Below are 6,087 nucleotides of genomic sequence, written 5' to 3' on the forward strand. Positions count from 1 at the left end.
TGTCACTGGGCCTGAGTCAGTGGGCTTTAGGTTCAGTCACAGAGTAGAGAGCGATTGGAGAAGACTTCTAACATTGACTTCTGATCTCCACATACATGTACATCTGATCTCCACATACATGCATCTACCCACACATATACTCTGACATGTATACTCATGCACACATGCATATACATGTAAACACACATGTGCGCGCACACACACACACAGTAATGATGACATCTGAAGTCCCTTTACTAGAAAAAAAATCAACAAATTCTGTCACCCTATGTTCAGCTATTGACCAGAAAATATTTTCCCCTTTTTATCTCCACTTCTAGCAGAAAAGTTAATCAGAAAAATAAGTGGCCATGTGATGAGGAAAGTAGGCTTTCATGTCCTTCTGTGTGTGTGCATCAATGCTGATGTGTGTGCTCCTGCTGGCTGTCATAATGTAATCGAGGAGTTGGAACACAGCGCATCACATAGTCACCGCCACATTTACAGCTTTAGTGATAGACCCCTGACTCCGGGAAACAGCAAGCACCATAATGATTTAATTTATAGAGCTGCAGGACACTAAGGGAAGAGAGAAGCTAGGTATATTCAGGGATACTAGATCTTCGGACTTTCTTGGAATATGGCAACCAGAAGAAGTTCTGGGATATTCTCTCTGAAATGAGAGTAGAGGCTGAAGCTTAAAATCCTGGCCCTGAAGAGAACAGGGGACTGACAGGGGATCGCTTTGAACCAAGACAACATATTTATTTGAACGTGCTCTTCTAATCTATTTACCAGGTAACCTATAAGGCAGGCATTTATATCTCATTTGGGCCTGGGATGTATAGTGTATAGAGATATGTAAGTAACATGTGTATATGACAGAATTGAGGGAGTTTTTAACAACAGACACAATAGTTTGAAAGAGCTTGTGGTAGACATGTGTAGTGGATAGTAGTCAGATATAGTGTATACATGATTAGTAGACATGTATAGTGTAGAATGGACAGGTACAGTATGCAGCAGACAGGTATAATGTAAAATGGATAGGTATAATGTACTATAAATATGTAAATTGTATAGTGGGCATTGTATAGTAAATTGTATAGTATATAGTAGTCAGATATAGTGTATAGGGGGCAGGAATATGCATAGTAGACATGTATCGTGTATAGTGGACTGGTATAATACGGAATAGACAGGTATAATATATAGTAGACAGATATAGTACAGAGTGGATAGGAATAGTGTATATAGCCTTGTCAAACATTAATAGGAAAAGACATAACACATTCCCCAAAATTCTCAAATATAATCGCTCTCTCTCTTCTTTTTTTTTTTTTTTAACAAATAGTTATTATATTCTTTTAAAGCTGGGTACACAAAGCAGACCCATACAAAGGAAGTGCCGTGTGTGTGTGTGTGTGTGTGTGTGTGTGTGTGTGTGTGTCTGTGTGTCTGTGTGTCTGTGTGTGGTGTGTCTGTGTGTCTGTGTGTGTGTGTGCATGTATGTTTGTGTGCATGTGGGTTTCCACATATGTGTTTGTGTGAATATGGGGGAGGGAGATAGTATCCCCATAAGAGCAAGCATGTAGAGTCTAAAGGAAAACTTTGGGGAATGGGCTAGCTTCTTCATGGTTTCTGGGGATCAAACTCAGATTGCCACTCTTGAACAGCAGGCACTTACACCTGCTGAGCCATCTCAGCTGTCCAGTACTCATCAATATTCTAATCTCAAGAGCAGATTTGAATCTCAAGAGCATTTGAATGGGCAAGAGCAGAGCAGATGACATAGGGGTATTTCACAGTAAGGAAAAGCAAGTGCAGGGGGGCGTGGAGGTGGCTCAGCAGTTGGGAGGACTCACCCTCACCATGTGATCCTGAGGGCTAGAGCTCAGATCCCAGACCCTTCACCCAGCAGGGGTCCCACGAAGGCCTATAACCCCAGCTCCAAAAGGACCAGAGACAGTGGTAACACTGGGGCTTGCTGGCTGTCAGCCTAACTGAGAAAACGCAAACCCCAAGTTTCCTGAGAGACCCTGCCTATAAGGAATAGGTGGGAAATGATGGGGGAGGCACCCACTGCCCTCTTCTGGTCACCACAAGCACACAGAGGTATGCCTGGGCATATATAAGCATATACTCAAGTGCATTAATTAATAAACAAATCTTTTAAAAAGTGGACCAGGGCCAGTGAGAAAAAGATAACAGAACATGACCATTCTCAGGAGCTATGTGCAAGTGGTTTACAAAAAGAAAACTCACATTGCCAGAAATATGACCCCTGGGTTAAAATGGACATTCGATACTCAGTTATTTCTGTGAAATCATGTAATTAATTAAAGTTGTTTTTCTGTTTACTGTATAATGAGTCTTCTTTTTCCATATGCCAATTCCAAACTGTAACTTCATCCTATAAAGGGTTAAACTAATCTTAACTTGTGCCTAACCTTCCCCTACATGAACCCTAATCTTATCACTAATAATGAGAATAACTTTATTGATAAACAGAGCGTGTTAGATGACAGCCAGCATTGCCAGCATGGAGTGTGTATCTGTTAAGATAATTTTAACAGCAATCTTTGAAGCACACTGTGTCCAGGGTCAGGAGAGATTTAAAGCCTAGCATTGTGATTGACAGTGCACGGTCTTAACCAGTTTTCATGTCTCTAATTTACAAAGCCTCCCTAGCTTAATCAGCCCATAAACTATTTGTCTCCCTGTCATTTAACTAGCACAACCACTAGCTCAGATATGAAGAAAAACACAAAGTCTCTGCAAATAATAATCATGGGCACACCCAATATGAAAACGGTGAAAAGGTTTGGTAGGTGGTCAATTGATTTACTTCATGGAGCAATGACAGACAGTTTAGAGCAAGCAACCCCCATCTTCCAGTTTCCCCATTGTTTGGGGAAAGATGGGGTAAACGCTGATGTCTGTGGGAAGGGGAATTCCAAGTTTAAAACACAGCCTGAGCTCAGGAGCCTATTTAAGGACATAGGCAGCTCACAGGACACCCAGAGAAATAAGCCAGCAAGCCAAACAAGGATGTGGACTGGAGCAGCCAGACTCTGGGTTCTGGTTGACCTGTGAGCACATGTCAGCAGCAAACAGGACCACAGGAATGTATGTGGTGCCTGCTGCCCCGGGACTGGGGATAATTAGGCCTTACATCTCTCCTCTCTAATACACACTGTATTAAACTTGAAGAAAGAAAAAAATTTTGGAGAGAAGAAAGACATAAAACTTGGATTTATTGATTTCGATGTATTTTTGAGAATCGTGTAGTAAAAGTGGAAGAAATCCTCCAGGGAAATGTGAATCCTGTGAGCACCTCCTGAGACCTGTCCTGTGTTCCAACCTGACTGTATGTCTTTGGTAGAGTCTGTCACAGTGAGACACTCAATGTTTGACTAATTAATTAATGGACTGACAGAAGAGCCAATATAGGCAAATCAGGAGCCTCATTATCTACTATGGCTCAGAGTATCAGGATTACATTGGCTGAACATGATATTTTAACCAAGAGTAAGTACCCTGTTCCTTCCTGCTCTCGTAGCCCTGTGTAAAGAAGACTCACCATCTTCTACAAAACCTCTCTTTAGAATACTTTCATTATATAAGCCATCACCACCAACAGCTATAGACAGAGTACCCTCTTGTCTAAGTTCTGTGGGTTTTCCCTAAATTCTCCTTACCTTTGCTTGGTCTTGAGTGACCTGAACCCTGACAGAGGCCTCTCTGTTGCTTCCAGGAGAAACACATAGGAAACTGAGGTTTGCCTTATTCCCCCACAATATACGTATGAGCCTTCTCCTAGAGACTCTACTAAATAAACTGTGTAGGGCCCATGAATTGCTCTGAAGAATCATACCACAGACTCAAATAGTACGCAAAAGCAAAGAGCATTTATTGAACAAATTCCTTCATATAGGGACCAAATTCCATCAGGATGGAAGGATCCCAACTGAATTCACAGATTCAATTTTAAAGCCAAAACGAGGAACATTAGGAAGGGGCGGGCAATCTGTATCTTGATTGGAAGGCTCCATCTCTCGGTGTCTGGGTGACTGATCTGTGATTGTTTAGGGTCTGGCTTCAAGCATACTTGACTATTCTTGCTTCATGATTAGGTGGGTGAGCTCTTGACTTCTTTGCTGCAGGCTTGGCTAATTGTCCTTTTGCAAGCTGGGGAGGGGTCCTTTTTACATAAGCCCGTGGTTGTTCCAGTAACTGACCTGCCCAGTTCTGGAAAGTAGAAACTTAAGCCTGGTCTCCTGAACTGCTAACTTGCAGCCCGTCATGGAGTCAGCCTGGCTCAGGCAAATTCACTCCTTTCAAAACCTGTCATATTTTTAAAGATACTTAGATATTCAGTCATTAATGACACACAAAGTGACATTTTATTGATTCTTTCACTGAGTTATAAAGCTAAAAAAATATAGTTGAATAAGTCCTCAACGACCAGTTTGAGTATACTCAAACTTAAAATGAGTATCAGACCAAATGAATATAAAGTCTCCAGGAAGATGTTTTAACAAAATGGAAACTAGGTTGTAGCTGGTTGAATGAATTTAACATTATGCAATACAACGCTAAGAGACATTATTTTTGGTAAAACCCAGCTGATGTCTGTTGTTTGATCTTCATGTCTGTATACTAGATGTCTAAATCATCAAACCTCAACTCATGTTTCCCCAAGGGAAAGAGACTAAGATGTAATGTCTGCAGGAAGACTTGGAAAAGCTTAACACAAAACTAAAGTCCCACAGGGAATATGTTGAAAACCATGAGAAGCAATTGCTTCCTGTTCCTACCATCTTTGAGGCTGTCTGCCTATTAAGACATCACATGCCCTCAGCTTAGGTCAGAGCCTTCTAAAGGCAGCCACTCTCAAAGAGGGGTCCTTGCTAATTCATTATTTGTTCTGCTTTTTTTAAGTTTTTTTTTGGAGTGCAGTTATGTTTAAATGTCTGCACTAGACACTGTCTAAAGTAGAATTTAGTCAGCACTTATTTTTAACCCTGACACTTCAAGTTTTAGATAAAAGTTTGCCAAATAATAAGCAGGTCTAAATATAAGTTCCCATTGTTTCTTTTCTATAGATAGTTCTATGTGGGTAAAGTTATTCAACTTCCTAGAGGTTAGATCTGGGATAATGTTAATGAGCTTGGAGACTTGTGTCCCAGGTCCTGGTTTTTTTGTTTGTTTGTTTGTTTGTTTGTTTTTTATTTGTTTGTTTTTATTTTTTGAATGAGTTTCTGTGACCATCCCTACTATAACATTTCATAATTTGACTGAAGAAACTGTAAAATAATGGAAATAGAAAATACAATTCTTTCCAGAAAAAGTCTTCTATCTATTGAGAAAAAAGCGTTTTACACAAAAATAATAATGCAATTATAAGAAGAAAAGAGCTGCCTTCTCAACCAAGGGTTGTGAAGAAAGCTGTGTACAGCAGAGATGAGAGCAATGGGTCTTGGACACTAGGCCACCAGGGGTGCAGGCAGTGCTCATGAGTAAAGTCATTGAAAACATTAACTCTTTTTTAAAGAGGGGTGAAAGAGATTCTAAGAGGAAGTCAAAAAGACTAAAAGAATAAGTAAAGAGAGCTACAGGGACCCAAAGAGAAAGATGTTGTAGCATGACAGTAGTACCAATATGGAGAAAACAAAAGTATTTGACATGAGAAAGGGTTTATATGGATAATAATGTCAATTGTGTTAATTTTCATCATGACTTAAAGGAAAAGGTTTTTTTTCATTTATTTATTATTATCTTCTTTATTTACATTTCAAATGCTATCCCAAAAGTTCCCTATACCCCACCCCACCCCACCCCTGGTCCCCTACCCACCCACTCCCACTACTTGGCCCTGGCCTTCCCCTGTGCTAGGTCATATAAAGTTTACAAGACCAAGGGGCCTCTCTTCCCAAGGATGGCCAACTAGGCCATCTTCTGCTACATATGCAGCTAGAGACTCAAGCTCAGGGGGTACTGGTTAGTTCATATTGTTGTTCCACCTATAGGTTTGCAGCCCCCTACAACTCCTTGGTTACTTTCTCTAGCTCCTCCATTGGGGGCCCTGTGTTCCATCCAATATCT

The sequence above is a fragment of the Mus pahari genome, chromosome 4 (assembly GCF_900095145.1).
Source record: "Mus pahari chromosome 4, PAHARI_EIJ_v1.1, whole genome shotgun sequence".
NCBI lineage: Eukaryota > Metazoa > Chordata > Mammalia > Rodentia > Muridae > Mus > Mus pahari.